We start from the raw sequence: 23,085 nt of genomic DNA on the forward strand, positions 1-23,085 counted from the left end.
CTTATTAACATTCATCCTGAAATGCATAATTTATCGGCTATCCGCCATTTTGTATTTTTAAAATAATTTTTTTTCAGGAATGGTTAATCATATCGAGCTGAAATTACGTATACTGTTAGGTTACCTAGAGGTTTACTTGTATAAAAATAATGAACCTGATCTCTTAATCTATTTCAAAATTTCAGCAATGTAAACTTTTTAATTGATAATATCTTTGCAAATGTTATTACAAAAACATTTTAATCGTTTTATGACAAAGAAAATGACACCTTATTTATTCAAATCAGTTCATAAATAACACAATTATAGCAAAGATTCTTGAAATGAGTTGCTCTAAATTAAAAAAGCAGTCTTCATTTCCTCCCGAATAAAATTAAATAACTCGAAGCGATCTCAACTGGAATAATTTTATTAATGTTATTATGTAATAAATTATAATAATTAAATAATATTGAAAATATTACTGAAATCAAGAGAATATTATAATAACATTAAAATTGAAAAATAATTTGCATTACACTTTTTCATTTAATGAACAAACATTCAATATAATCAGTGTTTGTTAATAATTATTAAACAAACTGTTTTTTTCCATTTAAAATATATTTAACAATAAATTATAGTATATGATAATAAAACATTAATAAACGAAGTTACAGTAGCTGTTCAAAATTGGCGGCCCTTATTCTAAATACATGCATCCAGGAGTTTTTTCATTAACTGCCGGACTCTTTCGATGATGCTAGGTGTTTTCACCTTCTGTGTTTTCATTTTCTGATGAAAACTCCCATTCCCGTTTAGAATTTTCTTGAGCGCATTTCTCGTATACCATCCATGAGGGTGTCCTATACATGTCTCTTGTAAAGTGTCATAAGAAAAGCGTCAGACAACTGTCATAAGAAAAATTCAAGAGGCTTGAGATCGGGAGACCTTGTAGGCCTTGCTACTGGATCTCCGACCAATTCATCTGTTGGATATGCTTCGTTTAGGCGATCTCAAATTTGTAATCTATAATGAGCCAGAGGCCCATCCAGCACGAACCATATTTTGTTGCGTGAATTTAGAGGCAAATCTTCGAGTAAAAGTGGAATATCAACCGTCAAGGAATGCAAATATATTTCACCGTTTAGCGTTTCAGGCAAAAAAAAAAAAAAAAAAAAAAAAAACAGAAAAATAAGTAAGTGGTCATCCAGAATACCAGCCCATACGTTTACAGAACACTGTGATTGGTGACCGTTCTCTGAAATGGCGCGAAGATTTTCGATCGATTACACGTGCATGTTTAAGAACGGCCGACCTTGCAAATTTGGCTTCATCGGAAAAGAAAATATCATTTAAAAATTCGGATTAGTATATTTTCAGATAAGCGAATGGCATAGCTGAACACGGCGAGTATAATCTTGAGGTAAAATAGCTTGTACTCACTGGTAATGATAGGCGCACGCCTATCGTTACAAAATCTGAAAATGCTGCTCGTGGAAAACCTTTCTTACTGTTGCATTACTAACACTGAACTCGAAGGCCAGTTCTCTAGTACTTTTTTCGGGATGGACAGATATTTCATCTAACACATCTTTCTCGAATTCGGGTGTACATGTTGAATGTGGTCGCCCTGATTACCCCGTTTTTCAGGTTTTAAGCCTCCTGTATTTCTGAGCCTTCTATGAACGGATGAAAACATTGTGCGAGAAGGTAATACTCGATCGGGAAAGCGTTCCTGATACAGCCGTCTGACGTCAAGGGTGCTGCAACGTGCGAGACCGTACGTTAGATGCATATCAGCCATTTCTAAGTTAGTATAAGTATAAATCACATTAACTACTACGGTGAATAAGACAACGGTAATAAAAATAATTAATTACATCGTACAGCAAAGATCAATATTCATTTGGCGAAAAGCAAAAGACAAACCGGGTATTAGTTTTTATTTACATTTACAACAACGATTTATTAATTACATCTATTTTAATTTAACGCAAATTATTTTTCAATATTAATACGATAAATATACACGTATTATTTATCATTATATTTTCATCGATAATACTTTATTTTACTAAAATATTTTTAATATTTTTCAATTATAACATTAATAAAATTATTTCAGTTGAAATCACGTATCGTGTAGAATTATTTAATTTTATTAGGGAGGAAATGAAGACTGGTTTTTTAATCTACTTACTTTAAAAAGTTTTGCCATAAATATATTATTTATGAACGGATTTGAATATATAAGGTGCCATTTTCTTTCTCATAAAACGCTTAACATTTTTTTTTAATAACATTTGCAAAGATATTAACAATTACTACGTTTACATGGTTGTCATTTTTAAATGGATTAAGAAATCAGGTTCATTATTTTTATACAAGTAAATCTCTAGGTAACCTAACAGTATACGTAATTTCAGCTCGATATGATTAATCATTCCTGAAAAAAAATTATTTTAAAAATACTAATGGCGGATGCCGATAAATTAAGCATTTCAGGATGAATGTTAATAAAAGTTTTTTTCTTTATTTTGATGTGGGGGATCATCCCCTGAATTCTTGAAACGGTTTTTGTAAGCAACCTTATATATATTTAATTTTACATTAATTTTATTTTTATATTTAATTATATTTCGATGTAACGTAAATTTTTTATATCCATTTTGCTGGAAATTACCTCGTCATAGAATACCTGATCGTAATTCAGCTGTAATTTCTCTATGTTTACCTGTTATCATAATAATACACTCTCATCATAAGCTGGTACGCTATCGGTCTGGTTGATCGAGGATGTACCTGATGCGTATAACAGTTAGCCTTCAGTCTACTAACAACACCATGTTTGAATCGTGAAAATCGGACGAGTCGTTGTGGATATATTATAAGAACACCCCCACTGCACCCCAAAAACAACACCCTAGGGCACCCAGATGTTACCAGTTGATGGTAGGTAAGAGCAGATGGGGCATATCGTGGTAGGGGATCGAAAACTTTTTTCAAAGCGCTAGGATCAACTGTTTTCGAGATATCTGGGATTTTTAATCGCACAAAAAAAAATATATTTGTTTTATTTAACATATTCTTTATATTAACATTTTTATTTAATTCTTTTTAAAATTAAATTTAATTCTATTTTTTTTTTAATTTATAGGTTAAATCTTATTATTATTACTTTATCTAACGATTTTTTCACATCTACAAATAAAAATTTAAAAAAAATATCTAACAAATTTTGCATCTACGATTTGACACTCTGTGTGGCGGGGAGGCTTAACGGTTTAACTTATTAAAGAGTAAAACCTGTGACTGTAACCTGCGCCATCTGACGAAAGACAGATGAAACGTACGTTTGTGTGGTAGAAAAATAAAAAATGGCGGTTTCATTTTGCTTGATGAGAAAAAATTGTAAACTTGTCGATTAATTAATATTTAAGAATGAAAATATCTTTTAAATTAAGAAAAATGCATAGCAAATTACCGCTATTACCGGTTATCCTGTTAGTGTATGTTTTGTTAGTGAACGAAATATCGCGACGGTTTATTAAAAGAAGCTTAACCATTACTGTAAATAACTTCAGTTTGTCGTTTTCTTGTGTTTTCCACACCTGTTTGGCGGAGATTCACTGGACTCCCAAACGGGAGTCTTGAACGATTAAATTCAAATTATTTGTTATTAAATTAAGATAGTAGGTATTAATTAACACGATTTATTAACGGACTTTAATTATTAATACCGGTTTACAGATTAATTATGTTCACGAAAATATGAGATCGCTAAATTACAATATAATGTAATAAGTATTGAACTTTGTCGACTTACCTCTCTTTCCTGAATCAACTTGTTATGATGTTCCTCGTTGTGTGTAGTAGACCTCTTGTGAATACGCTGATGCTCAAACAAGAAAAACCCCTTCAATGATCCAATCTAAAGAAAATAAAAAAAAGAAACTGATAAACAACCCTGAATTTATAAAACCTTATAAATATTATTCGCATTCATCGATGCAGAAAATTGAAATAGATTTTTTAAATTGTTCAAATTAGTCTATGAGCATTTACTATGAGCATTACAAGTATAAATAGAGTAAGTAAATAAACTTCACGTTAATGAAACGCATTTAAGAATCTTAATAGAATTATTGTATACTAGCCGGTCAGGGGCTCCACCCTGGATCCCTGACGAGTTCTTTATCTTCACGGTTGGTAAACATTCACATTTATATATTATATACATAATATATAAATGTGTTTATGATAATAAATAATGGACTGCAATGTATATTTTGATTAAAATTATTCCTTATTTAACAAATAATACACGACAAGCTTAGCGGTACTTGATGATAGTCCTAGATTCGATTTCTTCCTAGACAGCATAATGAAAAATATTGGAAAAACTACAAGGAAGGAAGAAAAAGAAAAAAGTGAATAATGAAAAGAGTCATTACATACAAGAAAATAAAAAAGGAAACGACAAAAAAGAAAATATAATAACTTCACAAGTATTTGAAAAAAAAACGAAACAGGGTTATATATATATATATATATGAAATAAGCAGACTACAACCTAATAACAAATTGTTTACGATTTATTTGCTCCAAGGATGTTTTTGGTTTTAGCAAAACAGTTTTATGAAAAAAATTAAGTCGAAGTAAGTTTGTCAGAGACTTTTTTTTAATTCAAAGGCAACCGCTTGGCACAGCAAAAACTTTTTTATGACTTATTTTAGCAAAAATGTTCAAGGGCAGAAAAGAGTGTAATGGAGTCACAAATTACGCGTATCTGTGTTGTCAATAAGAACGATCAACCTACACTTTACTGATAACATTCAATTTAGGCTCCCATCGTATTAAGTTTTTCCCAGAGTAAATTAATAGTTTATTACTCGGTAACAAGTCGGTAAAACAAAATAACTAGTAAAAGTATAAAATCTCCTGAAAATCTCTTTACAGTCAGGAATTTAACAAATAACGTAAGGGATTATTAAATAAGTAATATACATGTGGAGGCAAATGCATATTACGTGTGTACTCCAATGTGTAGGTTTTGGTACGTATTCGTCCGAGTTTTGCTACATAAATCTGTGATTCTGTAATAAAAATACACTATTACAGTAGATCGTAACCTAATTACTGCTGAATATTCAAACTCGACAAGACCCGAACTACCATACCTAAACCTACCTTTTTGTTTATACTTCAACTAACATGATTCGTTCTTATCCGATTAAGGTAGTAGTAGCAGCTCGGCCTTACCTGCGAAGTATGATACAGAAAAGAAATCACCCTGATGAGATTCAGAAGCCTGCTGTTCTATCAAATTGTAATAGATGTTTATGAGATATTATAGAACTCCAAAAAATAAAAGAATAACCATCAGCGAATTAGGTAACAAGATTTCAGTGAAATGCATCCATTAAATTATTATTACTTCTTTTATCTCTGTCATCTCAAAAATTGCAAAATTAATCTTTTATTTTATTTATTATTATTATGTTTTTTTTTATAAATATTTTTACTACTACTGTCTGTAATTATAATTTCAACAAATACTAAACTCGTTAAGTGAAATTAAAGCGACGCCGTAAAATTTAATAATTACAATACATAAAGTTGAAAATACATTTTCAGGGACTGAAAATTTAGAAATCAGTCAGTCACACATATAGACTACATTATCGTATTTAAACAGTTTCAGATATAATAAATAATTGTGTAAAAAACCATTATTTAAACATAAAAAAACTGTATTATTATGCAGAATTATTTCAATATTATAGAATCAGGGTTTTCACAAAACTCCGTGTCATGATCGTATAATAAGTGAACCTATAGCTTATTGTATCTCTTGATCATCAGGCCAGGATTTCTTGCAGTAATTAGACACCAAAAACAGAATGGTAGTCGGGGATGATGTCGAAAGCATTAAAATAGCTTGAACATTCGACCTTCTGCATTAAAACGCAAATGCTAATAATCTTTACCTCCCCGTCCCAGAGTAAGCGAGTTACAAAAACATTAAAGCGAATAGATTTCTAATTAATTTATCGCACAGATAATCATAATTTATTTATATTAGAAAATAGTAAAATGTTATATTTTATACCGAATAAAAAAAAACATTCTACAGTAAAATATGATAATCTGACAAAGAAATATACATCTTAAATCGGCATAAAAACTAGTTAAAATGACACACTGTAAATGAAAGTAAATGAAAATCGCTTAAACACATTCATGTTAATTAAACGCTGCAGTACATAAAAATTAAAATACAAAATACAAATTTTGAAACATAATTTCGTAAAAATGAAGTGATTTTAAAATATGACCGAATTACTTATAGAAAATAATTAAAATAATAGTAATAATAATAATTTAAGAGAAGTAGGGAAATTAAACTAAACCGCGCAAAAACTCAAACACCACTAAGACGTCAAAATCTAGAAACTCGGATTTACTTTGTTTAGTACAAAAACTAAATTATATACGGGAAGTAAGTAGAGGTATATAAAGTGCCGCATATCCGACTTACGTCGAGATAGTATAAGCCACAACTCTCACTTCCCTTCTTCTATGTCGCCCTTAGGCTTCAGACCTTCTGTCAGTTCCAAGAACACCAGGATTATCCTGTTATAACCCTAGAAGGATTCTTTTGTACAGCTTCTGTTCTTAAAATAATAAAGATTTACATAAATGTATGTAGTACACAAAATAAATAAAAGACAGATTATATTATAACGTGTAAGGTTCATTTTATTCGGCTAGTATATTTCGTAAGTTTAAAAAATAATCAATTACAATATCACAGCATCCCTAATAATATTACTTCATCGACAACGCTCGGTAACAGTATAATGGACATATAAGAAAGTCCACTTAATAAAATGTTTCTAATGAAAGAAAAATAGTTTACGACAGTGCTATTTATGACATAGAGGAAAAAAATATTTCCACTTTCAATTTAACTCGCAGCAGGAAAGCGACTTTTTCCGTGAAGATTTTTTTCTTTCAAAGAGATGCGCTATCTTACGACAAATATAAATTATTTCTGATACGAAATAAATCTGAAGATTATCTAAAATAAAACTTTGTACAGAATTTTAACAAGAAAGTTTCTCTTACAGAATTAATCCCGTTAATATTACAAGTAATTTTATTTTTACTAATATTTTGAAGAAATTTAATTCTTATTATCGCCTTTAATTTATATATATATAAAATAATAAATAAATTAAGACAGTTATTATTTCAATTAAATGTTAAAACAATTTTTAATAAAGTAATCGGTAAATATGTCGTTTAATAAAAACTTAACTTCAAAGGTATAAGAGTTAATAATAATAATGACGACAATAACGTCGTCAACTAGAAATATGTAAGCTGCACCTATTTTTAATAGTTAACTAAAAAGAAAAGTAGACTTTCTAATTTATAAGGGAAAAACTAAATATACTACTTTAAGGGTAAAAAAAAAAAGGCGTTTATCAATTATAATTTATGATTACTACTCGAAGCCAACAAATTCGATCATGGAAAATATAACAAAACCAAGATATTTAAAAAAAACGCGATTATAAATTTTGTTTATAATAAATAATTTATATGGATTATACATATACATTTACATTGTTGTTATAACAGGCACGAAAAATATATAACTGGTAACATGTGTCAAGTACATGAAGTGCTCTTAACTCAGAATCGGGAGATTTGATAAAAAAAACTTTCGAAACAACCCACACACGACCTTAATAATAATATACTATTTTTTTCTCTTTCTTTTTCTGTTTAGCCTCGGGAAATACCGTTCAGGTATTACTTCAGAGGATGATATGTATGAGTGCAAATGACGTGTAGTCTTGTATAGTCTCAGTTCGACCATTTTTGAGATGTGTGTTTAACTGAAATCCAACCACCAAAGAATACCGGGGTCCACGATCTAGTATTCAAATCCGTATAAAAGTAAATACCTTTACTAGGACTTGAACGCTGGAACGCCAAATAATATACTATTTATTTATAAATAACACACTATTGAAAAGCTATAGATCGATAAATTTCTATTTTACTTTACAACACAAGTACTTCAACTTGATAGTGCATACACCATCGCTAAAAAAAAAAAAAAATTATAAGTACGAGCAGAAACATAATATTTAAAATGATTATCTCAATTAAATATTCAAATATATGACGTATTTTAGCGCTAAAAGAAAAAAACCGTTTTAGGGTATACTCCCGTGGATTTCCAAAATCGGTGTAAAAATTTTTAACAAAATTAACACGATTTAAGGATTAAATTTACAAAATTGCCTAAGTATGCGTATGTAGTTACAGTTTTTCCTACCCGGCACTTAAACTAACTACTACAGAAAGATTAGGCGGCAATTGACAAGTTTCTTCAATCTGTAATTTAAGGTAATAATCACCTCTTTCCCGTTGGAGACATTAACTACCGTCCAATAACCGATACGTAAACCTGACAAATATTTACGTTATAAAATTAAAACATCATACGTACCGTACTCTGAACCAAAGACGTCGGTCGAGTACTCGATTGCAGGGAGGAATCTTAACAAATTTTCTTTCGCATTTGACGTTTTTGTAATACAATTTTCATAGAAGTGTACTAATTAAAAGAAAATAATTCCAAATTATAAATAAGTTTAGAACTTTTCTTATAAAAAACAGCCTATTAAAACATAAAAGACATGTAACAATTATTCGGTGTTGAAGAAAAACAACGGCCTCAAGAATCTCAGGAAATTTTGTTTCAACAAAATAATTCCTAGATAAAATAAAATAATTCCTTAAAAAAAGTAAATTATTCTTAGGGTTTAAATTTTCTTGTATTTTTTCCATACGCAAAAATAATTAAATTGGATAACCTAATTAAAAATAATATATGGTGGTTCATGATCTGCGAATATACTGTACTACTCACAATATACAATGAGATGAATTGTGTGGTGTTGACTTTGTATTGTAAGAGTGACTTATTGTAGCGATTTCAATTGTGAATTACGTCAAAAAATTGTGTGCAGCAGAGAAAAAATAATAAATGATGTAACTAAAACATTATAAAGGAGAAACAGAGAGGTAAAAGATAAAAAATAGAGAGAAAAATACGACAGCGCATGAGGACGAGAATCCCGCGGAATATAATGGAGGTAGTAGAAAAGACCCGAACATCACACTCGACAACCTTGCTGTATTTTGAAGCATGCAAACGCACATACATACACGTACACGTATTTAACACCCTAGATAAATCCAAATACATAAAATTATTCTGCAGCGGGTAAGAATTACGCGATATTCATTTCTATTACCGACAGGCAAATAAAAAGAAATAGTTATATCAGAAAATATTAATATAATCGCATATAGTTAGAATAAAACAGCAATATAAAAATAAAACAAATGACATTCAACACCTACGAGTATATATGCTAATCAGGCTATTCATTTCACAATACGACTGCAATAATATCTACATAAACTCACACGAGATAAAACTTACAAACAAAACTGAAACAGTCTATGGAAATTGCTACAGCACAGTTAATAATGATATATAAACACGACTTCTACATTCAACTGAAACCCTGAAACACACACATCAACATTAAGTATAAAAAATTAATCTGTATTTCGAATAATCGATTAAAATCAGTAAATAAATTTTACTACCGGAAATACTCTCATAATACTAACTTGGAAATTTGAATACAGGAAAACTGAAGAGTTATTGTACAAATATCGATTCATTGACAAATGATTATTTGCCGGTTTATCAAATAAAATGAAACTTAAATCAAATTAAAAGCGAGTTTAAATATACATATCCATTAGTTACAAATAGTTTAAAATCATTAAATCTCTCGATCTCCTTCCGCTGAAAAGGTAAACCGATAGATTTGTACTTTATATAATAAAACATAATAAATTACTTGTATGTATTTTAATTATTATTGAATTACCTGAGATATTATTATTCACTTCGTATAAACAATTCATAAATATCATCAATAAATTAAGCCAATTTACAGTGCCTCATGAAGAAACGGAAATAATTATTTCTGAATAAATTATAAGCATGTTCATAACATTTTGAAAACAAACACACACACGCACACATACAAATAAATATATACATATGCAAATTTTTATTCATTTTGACTTGTAATTATTTCTTTCCTATACATTTTTTTTATAACAAAAATAATTTTGGTTTGGTGCAAAGAGTAAACATTTTTCTGGAAATTTTTTTTAAGAATAAAAGCAGAAATTTTATTCTTAATTGTTTATTTTTTCTAATTGTTTTTAGTTGACTTTACTAGTATAAATTTTTCTTAAAATCAGATTCCAAATTTGTCTAAAACGTTTATGTTTACAGGTATTTTAACAAAGTAAATCATGCCATATCGAAAATGAGTGTTTTCCCGCTCTTTAAAAGAGTATAGTTGAGTTTTCAATTATAAGTTTGCATTGAGGTTTACAACTACTTTTTTTTTCAGAACGTAGTAGTTCGGATATTTATTTCTGGAGCTCTTTTCATTTCAAAATAATAAATACCAATTTTCCTCCACAATTTTTGGCACTAGAATTTCACCATAATGTTGCTGTTAGAGCAGATATTAAGGCAATTCGTTTTTCGTTACTCGTTAACTTATGTTAACATGAAATTTCTTTTGTCATAAGTGTCCTGAAATGATCGTTTCTTCGATTAAGGTTAGTGGTTTTTTTAAAGAAATTGGATAAAATCGTCATAGTCTCTTCCCTAAAATATCACGGATATTAGCGCCTAATTTAAATTTTCGAATGTCGCAAACAGATAAGGTCCACAAATATGTGGTTTACAGTCAGTTGCATCGAACACAAACAGGTGCATTGGTCCGAGTCATAAGATGCCCATGACAGTGTCTAGTGTGCCCTATTCGCAAACGACAAATAATAACCTCCTTTCGACAGCAACTCCTGGATGAAGAGCCCTATGAAGACACAATGTTCTTAACTCTTTCTTTCTTTTTCTATTTAGCCTCCGGAACCATCGTAGGGTATTACTTCAGAGGATGAATGAGAATGATATGTACGAATGTAAGTGTCATGTAGTCTTGCACAGTCTCAGGTCGACCATTTCTGAGACGTGTGGTTAAACCCAACCGCTAAAGAAGCCGGCCTCCTTGGCGCGAGTGGTAGCGTTCGGCCTTTCATCCGGAGGTCCCGAGTTCGAATCCCGGTCAGGCATGGAATTTTCACACACGTTACAATTCATTCATCTCATTCTCTGAAGCAATACATAACGGTGGACCCGGAAGTTAAAAAAAAACCACTTAAGAACACCGGCGTCCCCGATCTAATGTTCTTAATTAGATGAAGTTTATCGTCGATGATAGCATTCCATTCACTTTCCATTCACGTGGTCATCACGACCACGTTCTTGAGAAAACAGTCAAGATCGTCAGAAACAACGCGGTTAGAGAAAGGAGGCTGCTAATAAGCCTCTTTTACCGCACTATCAGCGCGCTCATTGTCTGAGATACCAATAAGGCTGGAGGTCCAGCAGACGCACACACTGGTATTATGCTGGGTCATTTGAGAAATAACAGGGTGTATTTCACGGAAAATAGGGTATTTAGAGTACATTTCCCTAATCGTCTGCAAGGCACTCATGAAATCTGAATAGACAATTACGTGTCGGAATGTTGGGCTAATTTTATTTAAGGACTTATTAATAGCGTACAACCTCACGACAAAAACACTGAGGATGCTGGAAAGAGCAAACATGTATGTTCTATTGCCAACTGTAAAAGCACAACCGACAAATCAACAAAGTTACCGTGTTTAGAGCCATCTTTATAAACTATAGCATCAGAATTCACGCTATTTAAAGTATTAAAAAATTTTTCTCGGATAGATAACCCGTGATTCGACAAACACTGAAGAAATAATTTACGAGAAAAGGCCGCTCATATCATCGAGTAACAGTAAGAACCGGAGGTAATTGTATGTTTAGAGATAAGAATAGGCGCTGAGCTCTGATGCCTGGTCAGAAAATACTTTATTATAAATAGGCAAAAAAGTCGAAATGCAGTTTCCGGGAAGTGAGATAACATATTGAACCTGATATCATTTCTGGGGGAAGTCTCACGGGTATTATTGAAGGCATACCTCAGCTCGTCAAATGAAAAAGATACGTTTAATTCATTTCGCGTGTCTACAGGCAGAAACGGGATATTTTCTACCTGCAACTTATATCTTATAAACTCAAAACAGTATGACGATGCAAGGGAATCTAATGTAAACGAATCTGCAAACGTGTTCGCCACATTAATTAAAGCGGTGACGAGGAAGTCGTTATTTTCCAGTCCAAACAAATTACTTAAATTTTTATACAACAGCCGATGATTAATTCAAATATATATTAATTACGTGTAAAAATTTATTAGTCTATAGAATAATCTTTAAGAAATCACCGCTCCTTCAAAACATTATAAATGTAACTGCTAGTATTTATTTTTAATTTAATTTATTAAGTACCTCCAATTACTGACAAACCGCTATATGAATAAAAATATTTTTACGTAAGAAGTCGTACTAGAAGGTAAAATGCACATTGCTATTCCACGGCCCGCTGAAAACACATCTTACCAGGATCGTGGGAAGACCGCGGAAAAGCACCAAAATAATTTTCACAAAAAAAAACATTCATTACGTTCAATTTATTATAGATATTACGGTCAGGAATAATAGCCGCCATAAAGGTAATCTGAGTTCACTGATGCAAAAGTAATTTAAGTATCGTAAAGGAAACGAAATGAAAAATTGAACTTTATAAAATATTCACTTACCGATGTAACTAAATACAATTTACTGTCTGCATAACAAATTAGTTTTTTTCCATTACAAAAACCGAAGAAATATTTTTTCACGTATTTAAGGAGAAACGTTTCAGTATTTTTCTTATATTAAGAAACAAACTACCAGTAAATTAATCTGAATATAATCGTATCGTCTTATAGACAAACAGTTTCTTTAAAGTAATTTAATCCTTACGTTTTCCCGGTGAAAACAAAAATGAAAAAATACGGATATTAAAAGAAAATTAATTATTTACACTAGAAAAAATTTATATACGCTACAAAAACAGAGTATCTGTAACAAAAAAATGATTTTTTTTTTCGTACTTAGCATTCTGATGTATACGCAGTGAATCGATTCCTTTTTTTAACGAGCATAAAATGATAATTTTTTATATCAAAGTACTGAAATTTTACAGTTATACGATAAAATAATACGTCATACACGCTTATCCGTCTCGTACTATAGTGAAACGGTAAATGAAGGAAATAAACAAATATCAAGTTTACAATAATAAGTAAACTTATAGCGGTATCAAGAAGGAGTCGGTCGGTATTATGTTAGTAACACGAAGAGATATGTCTGATGTTCATGTGAGGTTGACATTAATACCCTTCTCGTTGTGTAGCGTTGAGATATACACGAGCATCTCATCCCTACTTAAACCTGACAAGTATTTATCATCACCGCATGAAACAATGGTCGTCTTATCTAAAAGACGAATGGAAAGCATAGTTACCCAGAAAACAGTAACAAGTAACATATTGTACCGAATATCATACAGTACAATATCATATGGTACGTATATCATAAGGTAACTATTATTCGTTGCAATATGTACGTTTTTCCAGCAAAAAAAAAAAATAACTTTCATACTTCAAACTTATTGAATATATATATATATATATATACGCGCTTACACACACACAAATTCATATTGTAATTGTGTTTTCTCGAGCTATTTGGTAAACGATATTAATTTCTTTATTTCTGTGTATAATTAGTGTGACTTCTAATATTCTGTTGAGTAGAGACATGCATGCTGTCATATAAGTGTATTATATTATGCTGTCATACGTCGACCGTTTTCGTTTATAATTTAATTTACAAAGCCGCAACACGAATTGTTTTATTTAACGTATACTAGTTTCGTTCAATCTCCTACAACACCTTTCTCTGGACTACGTACTTTCTCAGTCGTAGTCGTACTGTAGTTCATCTGTTATCTGTTGACGGTAATGTACCGTAATTTCTAATTCGTTTGATTTTCCGTGTTACTTCGGTCGTCTGCCTCTCTCTTACTTTGTATGTGCATGTATGCATTCGCGCGCGAGCTCGCGTACATTTTTTGTGCTTGCGTGCATACATATTACTACGAAGTAATTTTTGAATGTGTACGTCGGTTTTGTCCGGTTATTAAAATTCTTTTTAAAAATGCAGTAGTTTTTCCGAACGGGTATTACATGTTTTGCGTTTTAAAATCTTTATAACATGTTATGTTTAATTTAGTCGTACGGTTTCCGAAGATTGATGACCGTTAAAAATATGAAAATATATGTTGAAACATATTATTTTTTTCGTAGCTGAAATATGATTTTTTTTTCTAATAATTTTACGTAACATTAAAATCCAATGTTATTAGGGTTTATTACTGTGCTGATGTATTTATTAGGAAAATTTATTACAACTAATTTCATGTAGGCCGTTTGTAGTTTAACTTGAATTTGCTTGGTTATTTTGCTAGTTAGGTTATTGATAAAATTGAACGGTAAATTGCTGAAAATAAATTGCGATTTTATTTATTTTCAAATAAAATCACAATTTATTCATTGTATCATACGCAGTCGCATTCGGCGAGTGCGAATGCGTTTGTTTATTATTCGGGTTATTAAATTTGTTATTTTATCGTATCCGTTTCCTTAAGCTACTTGATAAATAATATTGCATTCCTTATTTCTGTCACGTTTAATGGTACTTTTAACAATGTTCATTGCGTCCCTACGCTGCCATTATCGCAACTTTTATCACAAAACCAATGCCCTTGTGGTTGTCAAAATACACAGTCAATTTAATACGGTAAAAAATTGGTTAATGAAAAAAAGAAACGATCTAGAAGACAATGTTTAAACCTGTAGAACATAGATAAATAAAATAATAAAAGGCAAACCGACCGACAGACTACATAAATAACAATTCCAAAGCTCCAAACATAAATCCGATCATGAAAGTACATAAAAAATACTTACTAACTCGATCATTAAAATACAGAAAAGATGTTCCGTTGTATAAAAGAGGTAAAATAAATAAAATTAACAAATAAACGTTAAAAATAATGAAGAACTTCAAGAACAACAATATAATCTTTTGACGCTACAATTATCTTTAGAAGCATCTTGGTTGAAGAATCCGTAAATATAATCGCAAAACTAAATAGAACAAAATATAATAATCATCCACGAATATTCAAAACCGTTTTATAAAAAAATATTTTGTTATACTTAATAAATAGTACTTGCAACAAAACGCGCTTCAAACGGGATCGTAACTTTGCAGCATAATTTTGAAAATCGTCACACAATATTTGGAAAAAAATATAAATATAAATATATAATAAGTAAAATTGGTGAAACGATTCGGATCAGTTATGTCAAGTTAAATTAACAGTATGTAAAGGGAAAAATATACTTTTTTGCGTTCTTAGTATGCATAAGCAAACCAAACTTCTTAAAGTCAACGAACTAAACGAACCAAATCGATCGGTCAACTTTCTAACTTCCTAAACCAAACAAATCATAACAATAACAACATAAAAGTCTTCGTCGAATTAACGATGATAAAAATAACGAAGATACAACATTTACCAACTCTACACACCACCAATTTCAAAACATTTAAATCGCGTTCACATACAAAAAAGAAGTGGCAGCATAGATGACAAATTACATTATTCGATTGAGCGTTTAGAGTACCAGTATACTTGTAAGAAAAAGGACAGAAAACATTTTCAAATATCTTCAGCATCTAATCATTCAATTTTTTTTTTTTGGCAACATACGAAACTAACAATAACCTAATTTTCAAAATAAACTGACAAAATTAACTTGAACGAAAGAACTTGGAGAAAATTAACTGTAACGTGATAAAAATACATCCACCGAGCGACAAAGATTACTAATATTTTTTAAAATCATACATCAATAAAAAAAATCCTACTCCGAGCTATAAATCAAATACAAAATATTTCACAAGCTCAAACATAAAACTCCGGAAATCAAACAATGAGATTCAATAATGAAACGTTAAATGTAACTGTAATATATATATATATATACAATATATTGGGAAAACTACTGCATCATAAAAAACGAATAGACGAAAAAACAGATATGACACATTTAAAAAATGCAATAATATATATATATATATATATATAAATAATATAAACACATAGTAAATACACCTAACTTGCAGTGAACTGTAGAAACCGCTCGTACACTCACACATACAAATAAACGTATATTTATATATACGTGTATATATATATATATATATATATACACGTCTGTGAACCATTTTGTTAATTAATTATATGATTAATAACTTAACGTACACTTTATATAAAAAAATGCATAATTGTTTATATCGTTTATTTTATGGTGATTAGTTGATTTTATCCCATAGAACACCTTTCTTTGGGCCGGGTATATTCTGGGTCGTAGATTTTACTTTTGTTCATCTATTGTTTTGACGGTGTTCTATAATTTATATTAAAGCTGACTGTAAGCGAGACCTAAATTATTTCTCTCTCTCCTTCTGAGTGTGATTGTGGGTGTCTGTGTAATATAAAAATAAAATTAAAACAGTGATAAACAGTGATAAACATACTTTCTTTCCACATGCGATACACGATTTTAAACTGATTTTTGATGCTCAAAAGGAATATGAACTCAGAATCTTTCTAACACTCATCGTTTTTGAAAGATCTTTAAATTTTAATTAAAGGATTTCTTTTTATTTTTCAATGTATAGTTAGCATTTCAAGCTCCTATATTGTATTTTGTTAGCTCATTTTTTATCGTTTAACTTTGTTAACGTAATTTGTAAGCTATAAATAAACGATATTAGACGACGAATTAAATCATATCACAGTCACGTATTACGATATCACAACTAATACTGAAGAGTAAGCCTTCATGAACAAGATTAATCGTGACTGTGCAGGTCAAAACATGTAGCTGAAAACACAGCTGTGTTGTTTGTATTAAGCGCTGGATTAAGGAACGAATTAATTTTGTTCAGTCTTAATGCTATCTTGAGTTTGTTAACAGTGCAGTGTCATAATGTCAATTGTGTAAATGACGTGGATGCCTTTTGTTACGTATGTGGTGAGTTTACCGTAAAATCAAATAGAAAAAACATTACACCTTTAATTAAAAAAACATATCGTTTGTACTTCCAGTGTAAAATTGGTGATCAGGATAAGACGTGGGCTCCTCATATAGTATGCACTAATAGTTCAGTATATTTGAGAGGATGGCTGAAAGGAACACGAAAGGCTTTGCCGTTTGGTGTACCTATGGTTTGGCGTGAGCCAAAGGATCATGTAACCCAGGGCTTCTTAAACTTTTTTATATAGCGACCCCCTTCAAGCTTAGGAAATTTTAAACGACCCCCTCCTCCATATAATGAAATATATATTAACCGTAGATGTAGATGTAATATCGCACTATTTTACAATGTAAATAAAATAAGGATTAAAGAATACGTACCCATTCATTTCACATATATATAATTGGAAATGTTGACGGGATATCGGTCGTAATAAAACACAATAAATAGAATGACATAAAACTATATATATATTTATTCAATAGAAAAAATAAACTTTTGTAACAATTTTTTTATAAGAAAACATAAAACTATATCTATATATTCAATAGAAAAAATAAACTTTTGTAACAATTTTTTTAATAAAAACATATTATTAACATCAAACAATATTAATGTGACGGATGTGATTGTTTATTTTTATACAAATAATTAAATCTAGGCTCAATTTGAGTTAGTGCAGATCGTAATAAATTTTCAACGTTTATTAAAGTTGAACGGTATTTTGATTTTATGTAAGTTAATGTGGAAAAGGCTGATTCACATAAATATGTTGTACAAAATGGCAGTAATTTGTTCATTGCCATTTCCGATAGTAGGGGATATTCTGATTTGATTTCTATCCAAAATTCATGCACAGGCACTTGAGAAAATCAAAGTCGCAAGGTAGTATCACTTGTTAATTCGGCAAATTCTTCTTGTGCTTTTAAGTTTAAAAAATTAATTTCTTCCATTTCAATTGAAAATGGATTGCAAATCCATTGTTGTGTATCGATATCATTGGGAAAATACCTATGCATGTAAACTTCCATATCCTTCAAATGATTAACTATAATTTTTGTTATAGGAGTATCTTTTTTTGAAATATTGTTACTAATTATATACTCGTCAGTAAATGGAAACATTTCGAGCGATCCACTTTCCACTCTGTTCTTCCATATAAGAATTTTTTTAACAAAGGCCTCAAGTTTATTTTTTAACATAAACATATTAACGCAGACTCCCTGCATTGATAAATTCATATCATTGATTTTATCAAAAATATCTGCCAAATAGCATAGCTTGAGAAGCCATAAATTATCTTGAAAATAATCGGCCAAATTAGAATTTTGCTCTGTTAGAAATATAAGAACTTCATCTTTTAAAGTTAATAATCGTTTCAAACTTCGACCTTTTGATAGCCACCTAACTTCAGCATGTAACAATAAACTTGTATAATCCGAATCCATATCAATGCACAAATTTTTAAACAATCGACTATTAAGTGCTCGACGTTTAATAAAGTTAATGATTTTGACTGCATCAAAAAACACAGTGTTTAATTCTGGTGCAATTTTTTTAACAACAAGTGCCTCTCGGTGAATCATACAATGTGTAAATGTAATATGATCATTTCCAGCTTTAACAAATGCTGTAAAACCAAGATCTTGTCCGGTCATTGCTGCAGCACCGTCCGTGCACACACCAACACAATTTTTCCAATTTAATCCTTCTTTTTCAAAAAACTCATTTACTTTTTTATATATATCTTTTCCACGAGTATGACCTTCCAGAGGACGACAAAACAGTATATCTTCATGAATGCTTCCCTCATAAATATATCTTACAAAAAGTAACAACTGTGCCATTTTTAAAATGTCTGTCGACTCGTCCAGTTGTATTGCAAACTTTGAGCTGTCTTTAAGCCTCATAAGAAGCTGTTGAAATTGATCATTGCTAATGTCTGAAATTCTTTTGGACACAGTGTCATTTGATAATGGAATTTTACTAATTTCAGCAGCATACTGTTTTCCATGAACAATTTCAGACATTCTTATAGCTGCAGGTAGTAAAAGTTGCTCTCCAATAGTAAAAGGCTTTTTCGTTTTTGCTATCAAATACGAAACTTCATACGATGCCAATAGATATTTATCATTCAAAGTAACATACTTCTCCAAAGTGTTCTTTTTCTTTATTTGATGTTTGCAAAAGACGCTCAAAATATTCTATTGGCTTTTTTGATAACGTTGCATGTTTAGTATTCAAATGTCGTTGCAGTTTTGACGGTTTCATGCTTTCTGCAGCCAAAACTTCTTTGCAAATTAAGCACACTGGTTGTTCTTCATTGTTGTGAGAAGAGCATGTGAAGCCATACTGCAAATATGATTCGTCATATTTTCTTTTTTTTGTTTTGCTAGAAGTCGGATTTGAAGCACTGCAACTTGGTTGTGACGGCGTGGCAGACTTATTAGTTGGAATTTTAATTAGCCATTTATCCATGATGGTTAAATAATAATAAATAATTAAACAAAATGTAGTTGAACTTTAACGTAATAATTAAAAACACCAACTGAAAATTACACAGTAAATACACACATGTCACTACGAAGACAAAGCTGAGTCCAAACTGAAGTACAAACAGAAAAATAACTACACTCGAATCTTTACCAGTGCAATGACAACAAATTACGATCAGATCAACCCCGACGCATGGCGTGTTCAAAGTGTGCAGCGCACAAAGGCACCGTATCACAAAGACGCCGAAAAAGAAGCTTTCATTTAATTTTTTTTATTATTCTTTTATAAAAATAATATGCCGATTCGCCTAGCCTAGCTTGATTATGCTTCCGTATTGTATGTGTAAGCTGTAAGGCGACGCGGCGTCTGGGTACTTATAATCACTAAGTTATCTTGCAAACACTGACGCCGGCGGCCAGACATCAATGTCGAACGTTCAGTTGAAAATCGAGGAGCGCGTTGTATTTATTATTTTAAATGCTACTTCCATATTTTCATTTATAGGCCCTACATAACAGTTTTGCATTGCCACTTTTTTCAAAAAATAGTTATAATAAAACTACAATAGTATTTTGTATGATTTTTATTTGTATTTATATTTGTACGTAGTGTGTATACTAATTTTAAAATTTTATTTATAATGATTGAAAAGTATCAGATCTTTGCGACCCCCTTTCAGTAGTCTCGCGACCCCCCTGGGGGTCGCGACCCACAGTTTAAGAAGCCCTGATGTAACCGATTGTTACTTACAAGGATCTAACCGATTGTAACAAATGTATCTGGAATTTCTAAAAAATCTAAACATACTGTAAAATATCCTTCATTGCAATCTGCAATCAGACCAGTACCTCACAGTGAAATTATTCTACTTCCTGAGCCGCCTGTTTAAAAACCAGCGATGAAAATTCAGGCAGTACTGAAGAAGACAACAATGATTTTGATTTTGAATTATCTTCCAATAAGCCACATCTAATGAACTAATGAAAAATGTTGTAAAATCAATGAAGGATGGTCCCGTAGACGTCTTTCTACTCGGAAATATCATTTTCCCCCGCAATGTTAAACACCGCATGTCGATTATAGGTAGACTTTTCGACCCGTAACCGCATACAAGATTGGAATTCATCAGGACACGGTAGTAATAACAGAGGAATGTATGGATAAGTGCATCAACGGAATTTTGAACCGGTACCGGCAAAAACGGAGAAGAAACAACAAATCCATTATTTCCAACAATTATGATTAAGTACAGGACTCGTATCCAATCAAATAGTTTGCCCGACCGTAAACGGAGCAATTTTTATTATTCGGCACCGTAACCGAACGGACAATTCTAGGCGACCTGATATAAAACATATAACATCACTCTTGAAAACTATAAAGATGTTCTCGAAAATAATAAGCATATCGATCTATGCTTATTACGGTAAGTAAGGCGAGAAGTAATTTCTCGTTTTTTACTTCACCGAGTCGAATGTAACAATTATATATCAACAACTCAAATCAGCAAAAATGTAGGTGGTATTTATTTAGACTCCAGAATAATACTTTCAAACCGTTCGTCAAAAGGAGTGACCTCATAGTGAATTATCATTTCATTTGCTAAAGTTGTTATATCAAACAACGCGACTCTGTCTTGTGCTTTTTATACCGTAGGTGATTTACATGATACATACCCATAAGAAATTCTGAGACAATCGAAGAGAGATAAATTAATCTAGTCTCTCCTTCGGTACAAAATACACTACATACAGCATGTTATACAAAAATTTTCAAGTTGCTATACACGTATAAAAAAATAAAATATTTTTTACTTTCATAATTTATATATTTTTATATCCACAATTTATGTTTATTGTTTTTCAAAGATTATATTTAATTTAACAATGCAAGCACAATTTTTTAACGTACACAAACCTTCTTATACGTGTAAATTTTAAATAAGTATAAAAAGAAAAACAGGCTCATCTCATTGCTTTCTTTAGTATCATCCCAAGAAATAAACACATACATATTTACGATACATTTATAGAAGAAAGAAACACATAAGAAAAGCATATGATCATACATATACACAGTAACATACACTCACATGTAGGATAGAATGGGACGGGATGTAGTCTACGATAGGTTTACAAAGTAACAAAGAGATGCGGTAAAGAACCAGAGAGGGTCGTGAATTGATTCCCACGAGTACATCTGGTGTAGAATGAAATGAGGGAAACCCACACCGTAGAATGGAAGACGCGTGGGATTTGTTGAAATTCGGGATACGAGATTCACCGGTAGAAAGGAAAATTCAACAGAGAATGAAACGGCGGAAGAGTGAAAAAGAAAGTAAAAAAATAAATAAATCGATAAATCACGACGTAGTGTGATGATTGGAATGAATGACTTTGGGAGGTTTTTTTAGTAAAAAATAAGAATAAGAAGAAAACAAAAAATTATATATTATTTAAAAACTGTTGCATGAATCCGAGACAAAGAAACGTAAACTTCTGCCTGAGCTTTAGTAAAAGAAAACAAATAAACACAAAAATTATCAATGCAGACCGATTAATTATTTACTAAACCAATTTAACAAAAATCTAATAACACATCTGGCCAATAGTAGTTTTTAACAGGCAAACAATTTTGTCCTAAAGAAATTTAATTGCACGCATTAATAATTAGATTTTAAATTATGTTTACTTTTACCGTCAGCAGGCAAATAATTTTCTTTAAAAAGAGGAAAAGGTTTCTAAATTCGACACGATTAATTTTTGTATGTTCAACCCCTACTCATAAACAAAGGTCTTTTTAATGATTAATTTTTATTTTGAGAAGGAAGTTTCGCCGCTGCTCCCGTAGTAAGCTAATAGTAAAACATTTTTTAAACGGAAAGTTATACCGAACGTAGATTTGAATATATCTGTATTTGTTAGTAGTTAAGATCACTTACTACAAGGATTGTTATAGCCTAATGTTATAATGCCTAAACCAATAGCGATATTGAAAATAATTTTAAGGGATAATTAAAGAATATCGCTTCTTACAACGTTTATCATGGCGGGAAAAAGATTTAGAACTTGATCAACCGATAAAAAAATTATAGTTTTTCAAATTTACGAACATTTTTCGACACTCTAATTTTTATTAAATTGTTTAATTACCGATAGTATACAATTTCTTCATGAAAATGTATTAACCGAAACATCTACATATAGTACTTAATAATTATTAGAAGTTTAATTATCAAATAATACAGTAAATCAAATTATAATCATATAATGAATTTTCACTCGAAATTCAGCCCTTCAACAAATTCTAAAAAATAATTTAGTTGTAAATGTGCCTGTGAAAATC

The 23,085-nt window shown here is 30.8% G+C and overlaps 1 protein-coding gene across 1 annotated transcript in view; it reads right to left on the reverse strand.

The window, feature by feature from the left end:
• Positions 1-3,909, reverse strand: part of Fur2 (furin-like protease 2) — a 605,551-nt gene extending 601,642 nt beyond the window's left edge. Inside the window, exon 1 of the mRNA XM_075370714.1 lies at positions 3,809-3,909. The gene's annotated coding sequence lies outside the window, so the exon portion shown is untranslated. The remainder of the gene's footprint in view (positions 1-3,808) is intronic.
• Between the last annotated feature and the right edge of the window lie 19,176 nt (positions 3,910-23,085).

The sequence above is a fragment of the Lycorma delicatula genome, chromosome 1 (genome assembly GCF_047948215.1).
Source record: "Lycorma delicatula isolate Av1 chromosome 1, ASM4794821v1, whole genome shotgun sequence".
NCBI classification, from domain to species: domain Eukaryota; kingdom Metazoa; phylum Arthropoda; class Insecta; order Hemiptera; family Fulgoridae; genus Lycorma; species Lycorma delicatula.